The sequence below is a fragment of the Bacillus rossius genome, chromosome 8, assembly GCF_032445375.1.
Source record: "Bacillus rossius redtenbacheri isolate Brsri chromosome 8, Brsri_v3, whole genome shotgun sequence".
Lineage (NCBI taxonomy): Eukaryota > Metazoa > Arthropoda > Insecta > Phasmatodea > Bacillidae > Bacillus > Bacillus rossius.
In genome coordinates this window covers 21,712,363-21,732,394 of record NC_086336.1, presented here as the reverse complement: position 1 = coordinate 21,732,394, position 20,032 = coordinate 21,712,363, and the positions used below count along the sequence as shown (strand labels likewise).

The 20,032-nt window shown below is 36.9% G+C and overlaps 1 long non-coding RNA gene across 1 annotated transcript in view; it reads left to right on the top strand.

Annotated features, from left to right (window-relative positions):
* Window positions 1-707: 707 nt before the first annotated feature.
* Window positions 708-20,032, top strand: part of LOC134535284 (uncharacterized) — a 54,393-nt gene continuing 35,068 nt past the window's right edge. Inside the window, exon 1 of the long non-coding RNA XR_010075598.1 lies at window positions 708-748. This is a non-coding gene — a long non-coding RNA (uncharacterized LOC134535284). The remainder of the gene's footprint in view (window positions 749-20,032) is intronic.

Here is a 20,032-nt window from a genome sequence, read left to right as displayed (position 1 = left end):
GCTTCATTTTGAACTCGTTATTCTATATTTACATGGATGATATTTTCATTATTTTAACATGTCCTAAACTTCAATATTATTATAAGTACTTACAAATTTTAACTTAAGTTGAAGTCATGTGCCTTAAATTCATTTTTTACACTTATTTAAATTAGGTCTTAACTTAAAAACTGAGAAAAAAGAATAAAGTGCTTCATAATATAGAGCAAATATGAAGCGACCCGATTTCCCCACTGTATGCAGTGACTCGTTTTACCCCAACGGCAGCGACCCGAATTACCCCATTTCGCACTTTTAAGAAAAGAAAAAATATTATAAATTCTGTCAAACATGTAGAGCTTCAGTAATGCAGAAGAATGTTAATTTGGTACATATTTTCGTACTCCATTACTTAAACTACAATACTTTTTCGAAATACGAACGTAAAGGCTTACGTAACACAAAATAAAACTTACATTGTTAAGAATTTTCCACTTCAGGACTGCACAGGTTCGGGTTCATGTCGCACAGACTACCAGAATGTTGTCACAGACGATGTTCGCCTTGTAGTGGACGGTTGTATAGACAGATAGCAGCACTCTTCGGTAGGTTCCGTAGACTCCAGTTCATTCTTTCGCCGCAAGATAGCAGATCTTGTTACGATGACCCGGTTTACCCCGTGACCCGATTTCCCCGGTCTACCCTACAGCATTGTCTCTGCAAAGAAAAGGAAAACGCAGGTAACAACACATTTGACTGCTATTGAAATGTAAGTAATTCAATTTTACTGATTTGAAAATTAATGTGGAATATAATACGTTGTAAATTTAAAAGTTTATAATTATTCCAATCAAATATTGATGTGAAACTACGTGTATTACACATAATTGAAAACCTTTTCTAAAGTTAACCCATACAAGAACATAAATTAAAAGAAACTGTGCCAACCGTTAGGCTGTAACTTCAAACATTTTTAGTTATAAATTAATTTTTAAGTTTCATGGTATTAGTTTCCGAATATGAATTATGAACATAAACGCAAACGCTTAATCGTTTTATAGCATAAAATTATACTTAAATTCAGATGAAGATGCTGCGTCCATTGCACTGCCTATACTTAAAAGTAAAGCTTGTGAAACTTGTTTTGTACTTAAAATGTTTACTATAGCCGGTTTAAAAAAAATTGTTAATAATGCTGTGGATAAACCATGGTAGGTAGGTACCTATTTTATAGGATGGGCGAGAAAGAGAAAAAACGTTTATAATAAATTAAACTGTAATAGCGATCTTAAGTAATGCAATTATATAATATGGTATATCTAGTGTATAAACAATAATATTTTATTTAAATTAAAATATATAATTTGTATGTGGTCAATTTATATCTGTGTTTTTGTCCAGTGGTGTTTGCATGACACTCGAACAAACAAACAAACATACAAACACAAATATATTTTTATAACTGTACCAGCCAAAAACCAGCGGCTTCGCTCATGTCATCTTCCGGATATTTCTGGTAATGCACCACTGGCAGACATTTTTGTGAATAATTCAAATACTTTTTACCTAAGACAATTATATAATTAAGTATAAGATAAATTTACGATTACATTCATATAGTTTAAGTACGGTGATTTTATAACTTGTTTTAGTGTGTTCGGAAATATTTACTTTGAAGAAATCACACGTCTTTTTTTTATAATATATCCTAGTTTAAAATATGTAAAATACGGGCGTATTTAACTTTAATTTAGATTTTTATTTTCTGATATTTACATGTTTATAAAATTTGTTGATATGCCTACAAAATAAAAATAAAACTTTCAATTTCTTTCAAGCCACTTTAGGTACCTACTAACAATATTTTAATATATTTTTAAGAGACACATCATTATTTCAGTTATATTTTACTCGTATCAAAATTTATATATTTTGTATAAGTAAATAATTAGGTATTATTATTACTAATAAATAAATCTTCCAAAAAACCATTCACCCTCCTGCTTGATTAGATTTGTTTAGGCTATAAGATTATTTTTTTTTAAATCCATAGCTATATTTTAACCCTCTTTTGAAGGTTATTCTTTCTCAGTTAAACATGATTCCCCTTTGTTTTGTTTTTTACATCCGGCTTTATTTTATTACGAGATTATATTTTTCTTATTTAACAAAATTTTCCCAAAATCTCCATTTTTAATATTTTAAATCTTATAAGTATGAGTGTTACAACTCTTCGGCTCCCATAATGGTAGCGAGATACATCATTTTTTGAGATTAACCATAAACTTTAAAAATCAAAATGTTGGTTTGGTACAGTAAAATCTTAAACATTGAATCAGCTCTATAAGATTAAGCTTTATTTGAAAAAGGTGTATTCACAGACTAATTTCTGTCATTTCTGGAACAATACGCAAAATATAGCGTCGCGTCGTAGTGCTTTAGAGAACAAAAAAAAATGTTTTACTCTTTGTTTGTTAAAAGATAATTTTCCTCCCTTCAAGCGGCTCCATTCATTGTAGTGCGATAAAACATATATATAGGTAATTTTAATTATAAACATAAAATTTAGAAAAAAAAATCAGGTTTGATCAAAATCGGTCCAGTAGTTTTGAAGTGCCTGAGGCAGTATCGTCTGACACACAGCAGCCGGCTGCCTCACCCGGAGACAGGCGTGTCGTTCCGGCCAGCGCAGCGTGAAGATTGCGTTAAGTGAGATGAGGTGGATATGGATCAGTGATGGCGGAATTAATAGGTGTGAGGCGAGTGTACTAACAACTAGAAAACCGCGCTTATAAATATTAATTACTATTCGATTTTATAAGATCCATTTTCCTGCGGATTCGTCTGCGTGGACTCTAGGATTGAACTCAGAGAGTAATGAATAGGGGAATAATCTACACTGCTATTTATACATACTGCAGTTTTTCGATTTGTTGAAATAGCAATTCATGTTCTATGTTTAATGCAATATCTTTCTGTAGTCAATATTTTATGATTTATTATTTTTCGCCAACATGTTTAAATTTGCCTACTTGATGCTCTTTAACATACACATACCTAGAGCTTACCAAGCGAGAAGCACGAAGTGCCTACACATTTAACGCTTTGCCCAGTCAGTTATTACAACTGCAAATGCTAATTTTAGAAAGAATCACAGCCGCTAACATATTGGGATGCGGTTACTGCTAGCGCTGTTGTTTGCCCCGGGCAAGCTGCAATAAGCGGACGGGTCTTGCCAAGGTGAATCACAGGAATTGCCAGACCTCGATACATGTCGTGTGGCGGACATAGAGAAATTACACATACTATCTCTTGTAGTATATATATGCGAAAATGTGGTTTTATTGTTATATCTCGCACTCCCGTAATCGCAGAATTTGAACAAAGAAATGTTACATCAAAATCGGTCCAGTATTTATGCATGATGCTCCAGCAAACAATCAAAAAACTATACAAAAGGACAAATACAGTTTTACAATAGTTATAGATATATTTAAACAGCATATTAATCTAAACACTTTTTTTGTTTAAACCTTATGTTAGTAAATATACGAAGGCGAATCAAATAAGTAACGATCACTATAAAATGTTAAGTAGAAAAATAATTACTAAAAATGAATTTGTCTAGCTACTGAATGATGAACTAGGAGCTAACTGACTGAGTGAATTGCCAATCAACATTTGTGACTGGTGCACGTGAAAAAGTGCAAGGATACGGCTGGGAAGTTGTGGAACATGCACCATACAGCCCGACCTAGCACCCTCCGATTGTCATCACTCTGTTTGGACCAGGAAGACGTTCCTCGACGGGAAGACGAGCTCAAACGGGCCGTGCGAAGCCAACGGGGTTCAATGAGGCCGAGATTTTCAAACTGATCCATCGTTGGGACAAAATGTCTCAGCATGCTTGAAAGTTAAGCGGAAAAGTAATCAATTTTTTATACTTGCATTTTTTTCATATTGTCATTAATTGCTTTTTATTTTCCATATTTTATATTACCTATGTGAGTTACTCATTGATGGGCTCTCGTATTTCGTTCTAGTGATAAATATGCATTTTTAAATTGTTACTAATACATTATATTGCTGCACCAATATGCGCTTATACATCAGCTCACAAAGGAAACTTAAAAAATGTATGTACGTCAGTATTTTTATTTATTAATTTTTTCTGTCCGGAGCTGTCACCAATTACGTGTATGTTTTTTATTATTATTATTAACATGATTAAGTACAGATATTTTATTATAGTAACACCGTTTTAACTTAGTTACTATTTAATATTTCTGTTTTTGGTGGTAATGTGTGCGTGTGTTTGAATGTTTGTGTTTTGCTTTTCGTATTTGGATCATCCACTGATTCTCGCTTCAACCCATTGTGAATAACTCTTATTTGGAACTAATTTTACGTTTATATCTAGTGAACAACAGTTGGCAGTACTGTGTCCCACTTCCAATTGCTTCTGAGAACCCTCTTCACTTTCCCTTCCTCCTGAAGATTGTCCTTCCCCTACCTTCCCCAACCCCCAGCCATTCAACCCCGACAAGTTTACTATTACAAAACGCTTTCCGCTTGCACACCCGCAGCTGGCAGATGGCCCGCGTCAACGCTCAGTCTTTACCTGCTCACTTTCACGCGTTCGAAGCTGGTTTTCAAATTCTTTGGTTGCACGCTATAATTGTATCAGAGACGTGGCTAAAGGTTCACTACCACAAACTTCAATTCAACTACAAGGTTATAGGCTCATTGGGCTGGATCGTGAAAAGCTAACCACCCAAGGCCTGTGATTTACAGGAGCTATAAACTGAGTTTATAACACATTTCAGTAATTACTATCATATTAATCAAACACTCACTTGAAAAAACAATAATTTTTTACACTTCAAGATTACTGATTTTATTTCTTCCTGTAATCCGACACTATGTTATCTTAATACAACACACTCCACTGCAACAAGTATAGTTCGTGGCTTGACCTAATAAATACCTCTAATTCTAACAATGTTCTGTGTCATGTGCAAGCTCCCTGCACGGTGTATGTCACGCTTTTTCTATTCGCAGACCAAGGTTTCTAGCTAAAACAATAAGATACAGTAATATCAATAAATCTTAATAAAACTGATTTGTTTGACAAAGCGGTCCAGTTACCTTAGCACGAAATAGATGAAATGGACACATAAGATAGTTTAACTATTTAATGATATATATAGATAAATTAATTTTTATTTCTTCGCGAGTTCTAATGAAGACCCAGCGATTGACGCGTCCTCCGTCTCCGTGAATGACAGCATCTATTCACTGATGGCTCGACGGGATACATCTTTCAGGATATATAATTTATCTCTTAAACGCTATAATGTAGTATCAAATACTTTTTTTTCTAAGAAACTGGGATACCCAAGAATTACGTCACACTAAATTTGCATACACCTCCAATATTGGTAAACGACATTTCTCGCCGGCCAAGATATGGCGTGATTTTAGGAACGTTGGGATATCAAACAAAGATACAAATACAGGTAGATAATATTAGTTCTAACGAGTTCAACTCTTATTTCTTAGAAAATTTCATTTCTAAGGCCCCTGAACTCAAAAATCTAATAATATACTATCTCAACGATGATGATGAAACATTTGACTTCTATAATGTAACGATAAAATGCGTTAAGAAATTAGTTTACAATATAAAGAGTTTGGCAATTGGAACTCACGGTTTATTAAAGTAATTAAATTAGTTTTAGCTTGTCCGATTTCCCCTATTTGTGAATTTTTTTCTTTGGAAAACGTGCAAATTCCTCTTTGCCTGGGAAAGTGCATACGTAAAGCCTATCCCTAAAACCTTGAAGCCTGTTTTAGTGTGACTATCATCACATATCTATACTACCTGTTCTCTCTAAAGTACTTAAATACTAGTACCATAGCAGTTAAAATCTCATCTGGATTGTAATAAACTTCTTGACGAAAGTCAGTCTGGTTTTCGTGCTCGTCATAGTACAAGCACTGTAACGGCAAATATAATTGATGACATTATTTTTGCTACTGGCGTAAAAAAAAGTTACTCTTCTTACACTTTAAAAATTTGGTAATGCTGTTGACAGTGTTGATCATGAAATACTTTTGGTTAAACTTGAATGCAAGTTTTATTTTACAATGAATTTAGTAAATTATCCAAGCCATGCCTGTCTTGTAGACATTAAAGCTTCACTGCAAGTAACTCAACATCTGAATGGTACTAGGTCATATCTGGAGTACCACAAGGCTCGGTACTTGAGCCGGTTCTATTTTCTCTGTAAATAAATTACTTATCTAACTCGCTTAGTTACACTCAGTGCCTTTTGTATGCCACGATCTTCAATTATACTCATATTTCCCTCTCTCTGACATTGTTAACAATGTTGTGGGATTTAATATGGACCTTGAAGCTGCCATTAAATGGGCAACTGAAAACCCATTTAGGTTTTTTGTCTTCTGAAATCTCCGACAAACCTATGCAAAAATCATTTTTTGATTTCGTAGGCCCTTTTCCAAGGAGTAAAGATGGAAATAGTGTATTATTAGTTTGTGTTGATGCATTTTCCAAATTTGTTTGGTTGATTCCATTAAGAAAAGCTGATTCAGGCTGATTCAGGCTCTTCAATCCTACATATTCCAAATTTTTGGGGTTTCTTCATCAATAGTTTCGGATAATGGATAACAATTTACTTCCAAATTATTCAAAATTATGTGTTTCACACATGGTATACGTCATATCACGTTGTCACCATACTATCCTCCACCTTCACATGCGGAAAGCTTCAATCGTAACCTCCGTTTGGCCTTAATTGCCTTCCATGCGAAAGATAAAGTTAGTTGGGACAAAAATTTGCGTTGGCTTCGGATGGATTTTATTATTCACGTCATGAGTCACATAAATCTTCGCCTTTCAATTTGATGTTCACCTATTCTCCGAACAATCCCTTGTCTAATCTTTGGTCTTTGAATGATCTGTTACCTATGGATTCTAAAAACATTAAGGGAATTTGGGCAGCTGCCCTTAAAAACCTTAAGCACTCACATGAAAGAAGTCGCATTAAATATGATAAGAATCGGGTCAAAAATCCTTTTCGACGAGGTGACCTCGTCTTATGCAAGTCACATCCGACCAGTAAAGCAGTGGATAAGAGGATGGCGAAACTGTCTTTTCGCTGGTCAGGCCCTTATCACATCCAACGCTTTCTAACCCCAGTGACAGCTGCCCTAGCTGATCCTGACACGGGTTCTTTGTGACAAGAGCTCACATTAGTAAATGTATTTGGTTCGTTCTGGGGCAGGGGAGGAGGGAGGGGGATTCAGGGATTTAGTAGATAGCAAATACCGATTCAAGGACAGGCCCAGGATCCAGGAGCCGACCTTGAACTTTGACCTTTGGCCTTTAAATATGACCTTTGACCTTGAACCTTGACCTTAACCTTTAACTATGACCTTGACATTTGACCATTACCTTGACCATTAACTTTGACCATGACCTTAAAATTTGACCTTGACCTTGAAATTTGACCCTGACATTGAAATTCGAACCTGACCTTTAGCCTTGCGACCCTCGATGTTGCCAACCTCTTGGATGACGTCATCTAATCCGTATGCTAATCCATGCTAATCCATATGCTAATCTATGCTAACCTAACCCATGCCAATCTTTGCTAATCCATGTCAATCTATGCCAATCCATATGCCAATCTATGCTAATTCGTATGCCAATCTATGCTAATCTGTATGCCAATCTATGCTAATCCATATGCCAATCTATGCTAATCCATATGTTAATCCATGCTAATCCATCCGCCATTTTGTATTTCTAGAAATTTCCACCAACTTCGAATCGTGACGTCACCGTTGCACTTTTCGTCACGGCCGCCATCTTGGATTCGAATTTTTTTTTTCGAACTTCAACTTTTCGAAATTCGATGTAATCATCAGCCGCCATCTTGTTTCGTCTGCTGGTGGCCGCCATAGTGTTTTCGTCTGCTGGAGGCAGCCATCTTGTGACGTCATATAGTTCTGTTGGACGCCACCAGGTAGCAGCAGGGATTATTTTATTTTTTTCTTTAACTAAAATATTTTCAGTACCGAGGCTGGGATTCGATCCATGGGACGTGAAAACGTCCAGGATGTCGAGGTTAGAAAGCAGGCACCTTACCAACCAGACACAAGACCAGTTGGGATATAGTGGAATAAATAATCTATATATGCTACGTACTGACGGAAAGTTTATGATAAAGGGGGGAGGGTGTTTTTGCCTTCCTTAATGCATACCTAAGACGCCACATTTTAAATTAAAATTATTATACAGCCGCCATCTTTAATTCCAGCACAGACTACCAGATGGCGCCAAATTCAAAAATTAGTTGCCATAGGTGCCACCATCTTGGTTCTCAAGTTGGCTGGTAGATGTCGCTAGTATCGCGCGCCAAATTCAAATATTAGTTGTCAGAGGCGCCGCCATCTTGGTTCTCAAGTTGGCTGGTAGATGTCGCTAGTATCGCGCGCCAAATTCAAAAATTAGTTGCCAGAGGCGCCGCCATCTTGGTTCTCAAGTTGGCTGGTAGATGTCACTAGTATCGCGAGCCAAATTCAAAAATTAGTCGTCAGAGGCGCCGCCATCTTGGTTCTCAAGTTGGCTGGTAGTTGGCACCACCGTCGCCATATTTTAGTTCATATAATCGATACCAGATGATGCCACCGTCGCCATCTTTAGTTCCTAGTGTTGCTACCAGAGTGTGCCACCATCGCCATCTTTAATTCTTAAAGTTACCGCCGGAGCGCACCACCGTCGCCATATTTAATTCTTAAAGTTACTGCGGGATGGCGCCAAGTGTTATGTAGTCAGTCGAGACAAGTCGGGAACGAGTCGAGACAAGTCTAGAGAGTCGAGACAAGTCAAGGAACAAGACGAGACAAGTCGGTAGCCTGTATTCACCAAGTTCTCCGTTGCCGCCATCTTTAATTCATAAAGTCGCTACCAGATGGCGCCACAGTCGGCCATCTTTAATTCAAGGCATTGTCGCCAGATGGCGCCAAGTTTGAATTAAAAACCTACAAGTGTTATGCAATGTGTAAACCAGTCGAGGCAAGTCGAGATAAGTTTGGAACCTGTAGCCATATTCTAAACTATGTTTATTATTTATTTATGTATGCCTTTATATGTTTAGGTTTGATGATAAGAGTATTTATAAAATATTGGTGTTTAAAATATTGTTGTGTGTAGCAGTTGGAGCAATTGAAGCAATTGGAGCCAGTTTTGAACCGCTATATTACATCTCGACACTACTTAGAAATTATGCCTCCACAATTTTACCCGGACTTGGCACCGGGCAAGCATGGTACCAGAAGAGTAATGCAAGGGAATGGCTTTTCATTTATATTTGCGACAAACAAACCATCCATCCGATTACATTATTCCAAGTGGCCACTTTGGATGATGACGTCACCGTTGTAATTTCCGTTACGGCCGACATCTTTAAATATATTATCCGAGTTTAATGAAAAAAAAATTTAAAATTTATAAAAAAAAAATTAATAAAATTTTAATAAATTATTTATAAAAAAAACTTTTACGACACGGAGCTCGGAGTCCTCGGTTCGAACCTGGTGAGGGCAAAAAAATTAAAAAATGGCGACAGATCCTTCCCTCGTGGTGGCTGCAGGCAGACTGACTCCCACCACTTTTTTTTTTTCAAAGTATATATAACGTCATCTAGTATGATGCCATGTCCGCCATCTTGTCTTCGATGCTGGAAGCCATCATCATTGTATCGTCGGCGAGAGTGCGATGACGCCATTTTAGTTTAATTCTTATCCGCTAGAGTGCAGTAATCATTTATTACTGTGACACCAGCCATCTTGAAATTTGGCCGCCATCTTGAAAATCCGTAATTATTTAGCTAGGAATTCGGGAAAAAGTTCAAAATTCATTAAATAAATCACTCATTAATTTACATATTGATTCGATCCGCTCCTGTCCTTGGTTCGATACCCGATCGATGTAATAATGTTTAATTTTATGTTCAAACAAAAATTTCAATAAACCATGTTCAACATTCGTAAAGAGACTCTAAATCCTCTACGACCATCATCCTATCAGACATCAAGTACACCATATTGGAAATGCGTAATTTTAATGCTAGAGATTCGGGAAAAAGTTCAAAATTCATTAAATAAATTTGTAATCTATATACTGATTGATTAGATCGACTTAGGTCCTTGGTTCGTTCCCTGGCCGATACAAAACAACTTAAATATTTTAAAAAAGTACCACTAAAGTGTCAGGTTTGAGAAAATAAAAAACACCTTAAGTTCTTTTAAAAAAACTTTTATTACATAAATTATACACTATCACAAGTACAAAAAACGCACAGACAAATTACCAACGTTTCGTGGATCTCTCGATTCAAACAGTCTTCTTACTATACGGACTATGTCCTTTACATAACTTTAAATGTCTATTCAGTTTATCAGCTCGACATATTGGTACACCACAATTTGCACACAAAGTCGAATTATCGCCTTCATTAAAAGGACAGTGATATATTTATTTTCGTTGTGCACTTTGAATATTTGCCAATGTTTTGTTACAAAATATACAGCTTGATTCCGATGAATGTACAGCCAGTCTATCACAATTCCTGAGGTGCCGTTTTAATCTTCCATATTGTACAAACTTGCTTAAACACCTGTTGCACTGATTTTTAATGCGTTCAGAGCTATTACTACAATTGTGTATTACATAATCCCATAATTTCAAGTTTTTGATCTTCTCACAGTACGTGCAGTCGGGTGATGGAACACCGCTGGATGCTCCTTCCTTCATCAATGCCACTGGAACTGTTGACAACCATTGTAACACTGCTGACATGTTAACTTCTGAAGCCGTTGAGGTCTGCTCTGCGGAAGATGTTGCACGCGTCGAAATCTCCTGCTGTGCTGAGAGAGCAGGTGTAGCTGTAGACGTCGTTGTCATCGTCCTCTGCACTGATGATGGTAGACCTTCGATCCAGGTTGGTGTAGATAGTGGTAATGATGTCATCGAGTTCTCAAGAATAGCTAGATACAGGTCTATTATGTTATACAAGTCTAACTATCCGATCCGTTCATCACAGCAGCCAGAGACGGACTGAAGTCCATATCACCAGGGTCTCACTTATATAGTCTCATCAGCTGGTACAACACATGAGTCAAAACAATAACCAGGTTCATTATACTCGCACTTTACTTTCTCGGAGCATTTTTTATAATGAAGATGTAAGCTATCAAGACGTGAAATTAGTTTTTTGCACTTATTGCACAGAAATTGTATTCTTTTAACATTTATAGAACTGCTTCTTTCATGTCTGGGAGCATTTGAGGTGATAGTAAATGATGCGTCACAGTATTTGCACTGACGCAATGTACGCTCTTCATTAGTTGAAGAATCCATTGCTGATGATGAAACTTCAGCTGATGGTGGAACAGCACATATCGAAGTCTCCTCCAGTGTTGTCAGAGGCGTTGCCAACGGGATCTGCTCCAACATCGTCGGCGCTGACGTCATGGTTCCCGTAGGCGATGGTACATCCTCCATCGAGTTCGACGTTAAAGTCGGTAAAGATGCCATCGAGGTCTCAAGAACAGCTAATTGACACGACTCATGCACCAGAAGAAACAAACTAGCCAACCCTACACCGCCGACGTCAGTAACAAACTGAGCATCCTGCTGTCTAGGACTCGCTTATATACATGCACCGTATGGAATAATACGCTAGTCAAATCAAGAACCATCTACAATAATACTAGAGTCAAAACAACATTAAAAATAGAAGGACCATCAACGAAAAGGCAGCACATTTGGAAGCACCGTCAACGAAAAGGCAGCACATTTGGAAGCACCGACAATGTAAAGGCAGCACATTTGGAAGCACCATCAACAAAAGAAGGAAGCACATTTTGGAAGCACCATCAAAAAGGCAGCACATTTAGTAACACAAGTTACGAGAACTAAGTCTTAGTTAGAAATCAGAATGCAAGAAATAAAAACATTAAATTTTTACTTTTAATATTTAATTTATTTCTTAAGATTATACAAATAGAAGTAAAATAAGCCATTATTGTACGTAGCCAGCTTTCCTCAGTTCTTCGAGTATGAAGGATATTTCTTTTATGCACGAATAGTTTCCTGCACAAAGCGAGCCATGTAGAAGTCTTAGCCGGTCAACCAATAAGTTTGGATCTTTCCACGATGTGTAATCAATCTCTTCTACCACCATCTTACTTGCTTGTTTATTATAAATACTTTTAATATCACAATCGTCCCAGTGATCATAATAAGCGTTATCAGATTTATTTATTATAACACGGCGTTTCCATCGTTTCGGTCTCAGGACACCGTTACATTCTTCGATCTTGTCAGCTTTAGGTGCTTCATCACAGTCTATGCTTTTGTCAACAGCCTCAGAGTCACTGTTACAATCACTGTAGAAGACATCCTCTTTACCCAGATTACCATATGAATTCGATATCGATGATGTCGAAGTTCCATTATCGTCTTCATGCTTCCTTTTTAGGAGTCCATCATTTTTACAAAGTAAGAAAGATCTACTTGAATTCGGCTTGAATGTATTCTCACTTTTCTCGTTAAGGATTCTTCCATTGTCTTCATTCTTCCATAAATCATCATCGTCCTTCAATTTAAGTTCTTCGTCGAGATCGGAAGAGCCACGAACATAATCTCTCTCAAGACAAGGAAAATTATTGTCGTAATGCAGATCACTATTCCTTAGTCTAGTAGATCCATCGTTGTCTTCTGGCTTGTACGCAGGCTTAACGTTACAAGTTCTGTCATGTCTTTTTAAGCTCTCTCTCCGCGTAAACGACTTGTTACATCGAACGCAACTTATCATATTGCGTAGTGGATTTTTAACACAGTCATTCTTCTGGTGTTGTCTTCCATTCTTTCTCAAGATTAATTGTTTGCTGCAAAACTTACACCTGTGTCCTTTCGATACAGCGACAGACACCGAATCAGGATTCATATTAGTTACTGTGACTAATGTTAGATACAAACAGACAGTTTACCAATTGGAACCATTACTTAAATATAATTTTTAAAATATTTCTTAAGCAAGAGTTAAGTTATCTCATGCTAAGGTACTTGTTGTAAGTAGTTCTGCTTTTCAACAACAGATGACACCACGTATTGCTTGCAGGTAAATATTATTTCTTTTTTTCATGCGGGATGCAGAATTCTCACTATCGATCGCAATAGAGGGATGGCATCGCAAGACTCCAAGGAGAAGGTAGTTTGTTCTTCCAGTTAGTGTTTCTCAGATTTCTCAGGGTATATTATTATTTGACTAAAAAATAATTTTTTTTAAATTCCACCTAATAAAAATAAAATAGAAGCACTCAGAGAAAACCATCAGGGAGTATGTCGTTTATGAACATCATAAATTACCAATTTTTTAAAAAAAAGTCCAAATTTAATCCTGCTTTAGAAAAGAGTTCTAGCACAAGCCCGCTTGTGAACTCTTTGCTTAAGCAACATGAGAGTTCTAGCACAAGCCCGCTTGTGAACTCTTTGCTTAAGCAACATGAAAGTTCTAGCACAAGTCCGCTTGTGAACTCTTTGCTTAAGCAACATGAGAGTTCTAGCACAAGCCCGCTTGTGAACTCTTTGCTTAAGCAACATGAGAGTTCTAGCACAAGTTCGCTTGTGAACTCTTTGCTTAAGCAAATGAGAGTTCTAGCACAAGCCCGCTTGTGAACTCTTCACAAGCGGGCTTGTGCTAGAACTCTTTGCTTAAGCAGGATTAAATTTGTAATTTTTTAAAAAAAAATTGGTAATTTATGATGTTTATAAACGACATCATCCCTGATGGTTTTCTCTGAGTGCTTCTTTTTTATTTTTATTAGGTGGAATTTAAAAAAAAATCATTATTCAGTCAAATAATAATATATATATACCCTGAGAAATCTGAGAAACACTAACTGGAAGAACAAACTACCTTCTCCTTGGCGTCTAGCGATGCCATCTCTCTATTGCGATCGTTAGTGAGAATCCTGCATCCCGCATGAAAGAAAGAAATATTATTAACCTGCAAGCAATACGTGGTGTCATCTGTTGTTGAAAAGCAGAACTACTTACAAGTACCTTTGCATGAGATAACTTAACTCTCGCTTAAGAAATATTTAAAAAATATATATATTTAAGTAATGGTTCCAATTGGTAAACTGTCTGTTTGTATCTAACATTAGTCACAGTAACTAATATGAATCCTGATTCGGTGTCTGTCGCTGTATCGAAAGGACACAGGTGTAAGTTTTGCAGCAAACAATTTATCTTGAGAAAGAATGGAAGACAACACCAGAAGAATGACTGTGTTAAAAATCCACTACGCAATATGATAAGTTGCGTTCGATGTAACAAGTCGTTTACGCGGAGAGAGAGCTTAAAAAGACATGATCGAACTTGTAACGTAAAGCCTGCGTACAAGCCAGAGTACAACGATGGATCTACTAGACTAAGGAATAGTGATCTGCATTACGACAATAATTTTCCTTGTCTTGAGAGAGATTATGTTCGTGGCTCTTCCGATCTCGACAAAGACCTTAAATTGAACGATGATGATGATTTATGGAAGAATGAAGACAATGGAAGAATCCTTATCGTGTAAAGTGAGAATACATTCCAGCCAAATTCAAGTAGATCTTTCTTACTTTGTAAAAATGATGGACTCCTAAAAAGGAAGCATGAAGACGATAATGGCACTTCGACATCATCGATATCGAATTCATATGGTAATCTGGGTGAAGAGGATGTCATCTACAGTGATTGTAACAGTGACTCTGAGGCTGTTGACAAAAGCATAGACTGTGATGAAGCACCTAAAGCTGACAAGATCGAAGAATGTAACGGTGTCCTGAGACCGAAACGATGGAAACGCCGTGTTATAATAAATAAATCTGATAACGCTTATTATGATCACTGGGACGATTGTGATATTAAAAGTATTTATAATAAACAAGCAAGTGAGATGGTGGTAGAAGAGATTGATTACACATCGTGGAAAGATCCAAACTTATTGGTTGACCGGCTAAGACTTCTACATGGCTCGCTTTGTGCAGGAAACTATTCGTGCATAAAAGAAATATCGTTCATACTCGAAGAACTGAGGAAAGCTGGCTACATACAATAATGGCTTATTTTACTTCTATTTGTATAATCTTAAGAAATAAATTAAATATTAAAAGTAAAAATTTAATGTTTTTATTTCTTGCATTCTGATTTCTAACTAAGACTTAGTTCTCGTAACTTGTGTTACCAAATGTGCTGCCTTTTTGATGGTGCTTCCAAAATGTGCTGCCTTTTTTGATTGTGCTTCCAAAATGTGCTGCCTTTTTGATGGTGCTTCCAAAATGTGCTTCCTTCTTTTGTTGATGGTGCTTCCAAATGTGCTGCCTTTTTTGGTTGTGCTTCCAAAATGTGCTGCCTTTTTGATGGTGCTTCCAAAATGTGCTTCCTTCTTTTGTTGATGGTGCTTCCAAATGTGCTGCCTTTAATGATTGTGCTTCCAAAATGTGCTGCGTTTTTTGATTGTGCTTCCAAAATGTGCTGTCTTTTTAATGGTGCTTCCAAAATGTGCTTCCTTTTTGTTGATGGTGCTTCCAAATGTGTTGCCTTTATTGATTGTGCTTCCAAAATGTGCTGCCTTTATGTCGATGGTGCTTCCAAAATGTGCTTCCTTTTTGTTGATGGTGTTTCCAAAAGTGCTTCCTTTTTATTGATGGTGCTTCCAAATCTGCTCTCTTTATTGATTGTGCTTCCAAAATGTGCTGCCTTTACGTTGATGGTGCTTCCAAAATGTGCTTCCTTTTTGTTGATGGTGTTTACAAATGTGCTGCCTTTTTTGATTGTGCTGCCTTTTCGTTGATGGTGCTTCCTTTTTGTTGATTGCGCGTAGTAAAATATATAGTGACTGAATATTTACTAGTTCAAAACCTCTTGGTGTTACTAAAATATTTTTCAAGGTCGCTTGGTCCTTTAGTATGTATTAAAATTTCATGATGGTCTAAATGACTGTAATTATCTAAAGACGAAGAAGGTCTTGCGGTTCTGAAATTTCTAGCCTATACGTCTGATATTGTCATGACTCGGTCTCATGGTCCATATACAATTGGCCTGTATGTGTGGCTTTGTACATGAACGATTTATAGGTTATTCAGATTATCGAAAAATTATACTTTCATGTAAGGCATAGCGGTACTGTATTTAATTCGTTGGTCAGGTTTATTGTCTTGAGTTGTTTTTCGTAGAGTGAATGATTAATAAATACCACGAAAGGTAATGGAAAATAAAATATTAAATATATTTAATATTTAGTTACACCTGTTCCTGGTCAAGCAGTGCGTTCATTACTTCTGGAACTATTAAGCAAAGTATAATGTTATTTATATCAATTTTCTCTTTATTATGTATTTCAGAGTATATTTTACTCTATGTAACTTGGATGTCCAGGTCCGATCTCAAGACACAATGCTAGCATGCTTAGGGCTTGGATGGTTGATCACTGTGTTGGAATGTTGGAGGTCGCCAGCAAGGCGGGGGACAACAACGGAAGCAACGGTACATGTGACTGGACTGGAGGGTGGTCCTAGCGGAATAAACTGAGGTCAACACCCTAGACACAGCAGTCAACACATAGTCGTGTGGGTATACAGCTGCTGCTACAAATTCAAGCAAATGCTGTTCGTTTCAACTGCAAAGTACACGGAAGTAACGCCCGGATTCCGCCGTGTGCACTACGTCACCGAGGATGGTTACTTCTAACTTGAGGTCTGCAACTTCGGTCATCACTGCACTAGTGATTGTGACGAGGAGGCTCCGGACATTATCGAGACATCCTGCAACAAGGTAGATTGTGTCGTCTATTATCTAAGACCTGACAGTACATTACCGGCTTAGTCTCGTCTCGACCACCATGACGAAATGTGTAAACCTCCAAGGCTTCTCTAGTCAGTATGGATTTATTATCAAGGAACTTAGCATTGAAGATGAAGAAGGAAAATTTAATAACACACTATGTGTGGTAATTATTTTTAGCCGAAGTGATAATTTAATAAAACACATAAAAATTAACTTTAAGGTTTTTTTTTCTAATGTGTCAATAAATCAATGATAGGATGGATTTGTATGTAGAACTAGAAGTATACCACATCTCTTGAAGAACACTGCATGGTATACAATGAAAGACTCTTGGGCTCAAGAAACTATATTATAGGTGGAAAGGATGATGCGGTTCCTAAGATTAAATGAAAGGAACTTTGTTGATTTTTTTTCTGTATACTACGATGATTTAATTGTGTTTGGGATTATGGGTTGAAGGATTAAATAATAAAACTGGACACACAGGCTTTTAAAGAAAACGAGAATGGAACTAACCATGTCTACAAAAAAATAGAGAATAATGTGAAGCTCACAAGATCATAGATTGTGGTAAATCTCTGACAACTGAAATGCGGAAACGATATCATAAAATGAGTGATATTGATGCAGCTCATGATAATATTGATGACAGCTACGATGATGATGATAACTTTGCGTCTGTGATAGTTACACGGATGCGTGGATTTTAAGACTAATAATAACAAATATGTAAAGAAGATGGAAGCCGTAGCACATGAGACCAATTGTTCATCGAGAGACAATCCAAATGATTGAAGAATAGACTAAAACTTCTACTTGGTTCGCGAAATGCTGAAAATTTATACGTCCTCAAAGAAACATGAACTAAGAAATTCGAGGTTTATATAATAAAACCTACTTTTTTTGATCTGATGTGTATTAATGGGAATAAATATACAATTTAATATGAGTTTTATTAAATATCTTTCTTACATATGTACTTTCAAGCTCTTGACGTCTACAGTGTACATAAAGTATATAAAATATTTACGTACCTGGTTCTTCGTTTACCATGTATATTTTGCATTTTAAAATATGAATTTATTAAAGAAAAATGACTGAAATGTTGTGTGTTAGAAACCATAAGTCCGTCTATAACTGGTGTGATTTATAATACTGTGAAATTTTGAGGATAGTATGACCAATAGGATGTTAATATGATGATGTGACATTGGCTTGCTACTTCGCTTGAATGAAATTTAAATGTTAACTTTGTGATGAAATCTGCAAGTGCGTGCATTGCGTGTCCATTTCATATGTCGAATTTGCTTCCAAATGTGTTGCCTTTTTCGTTGAGTGGGCTTCTATTTTTAATGTAGTTTTGACTCGAGTATTATTGTTGATGGTTCTTGATTTGACTAGCGTATTATTCCATCCTGTGCATGTATATAAGCGAGTCCTAGACAGCAGGATGCTCAGTTTGTTACTGACGTTATCGGTGTAAGGATCGCCTAGTTTGTTTCTTCTGGTGCATAAGTCGCGTAATTACCTGTTCTTGTGAACTCGATGGCATCTTTACCGACTTTAACGTCGAACTTGATGGAGGATGTACCATCGTCTACAGGAACCCTTACGTCAACGGCGACGAGGAAGGAGCATATCTCGACGGCAACGCCTCTGACAACACTGGAGGAGACTTCAACAGTCGTGGTACCACCAGCAGAAGAGAATTTAATGCCGGTGGTGCTGGCTACACAGGAAAACACGACGAACTTCGTTTCAGCCTCAATGGAGACTTCAATGGCTGGTGATTCAACAACTAACGGACATCGGTGTTGTTACTGTGACAAGATTTTCACAAACAACAGCAATGCTCGACGACACGAAAAGAGAGAATGTGTCAAGAACCTTTATCGTAAAATGATTGTTTGTGAGAAATGCCATAAGTAGTTTGCCAGAAAAGATAATATGAAAACGCACATGAAGACATGCAAAGGTCCTGCTGTTCGGCAGAAAGTAAAGGTTTCTATTCAACAACGATGCATTGATGTTCATAAGAGTATGCCTGGAGATGTCGCAACTGCGGCAACGTCAGTATCTGGATCGGGTCTGAAAGGCTGCGATATGTCGTTCACTTTTTCTCACGTAGCACGAAGACATGAGAGGAGTAAATGCAAGAAGAATCCATCTCGCATGAAGTTCCGCTGTGATGAGTGTCATGAATGGTTTACACGTATTGATAGTTTGCGACGGCATGTGAAAAAATGCAACGGTAAAGTCCGTGTGTCTACTGAAGAACTACCTGTAGAAATTTCGACTCCTCGCTTTAGATTGGAGACTCGTAAGCGTACAAGCAAGAAAACCAATGTGCAGCAACCGATTGCTATAATGTCTGGACATGAAAATAAACCTAATACTGTGTTCGGTGCATTACAAGTGAATGATAATTGGTTCTACTTGGCGCAGTCTGCATTTCGTGGAAAATTGAAAGATTACTATTATCTAAATACGTTAGGTGAGTCAAAAGACATTTGTAATTTTCTTGATGATATCAGAGAGGACATAATCAATCAGCTTACTGATGATGTAGCAACAAACGGTCCATCAAAATATAACTTGTGGTTGGACTGTATATATGGAAAGCCGTATCCATTCGAAGACGAAGTGAGGAAGTGTGCATTCAAGACATCGGCTGCAGTAATTTACAGTTCTGACGATGTGAAGCAAACTGTTAAAAACGGTATCCAGAAACTCTGTCAAGAAGAGGAGGACTATATCTGTAAAGGTTCTGGTTGGTCTCTGTCTAGTATAAACCGATTGGAGCTAAGAATTAGTCATTTCACGCCTATGCAGGGCTTTTGCAAGTGATCCTGTAGTAAAATATAGATTTTGTAATAAAATTTATTATGTGAAAGAATTTGCGATGTTTTATTTACGAACCTGTCACTATTATGTTAAATTGTTGTTATATTTACTTTTTCTTCAGCATCCGGAATCGTACCAAGGACCTAATTCGATCTAATTGATCATTTTATTGGTTGCAAAATTTATTTAATGAGTTTTGAACTTTTTCCTGAATTTCTAGCATTGAAATTACGAATTTCCAAGATGGCGGACATGATGGCTTATAAGATGATGGTA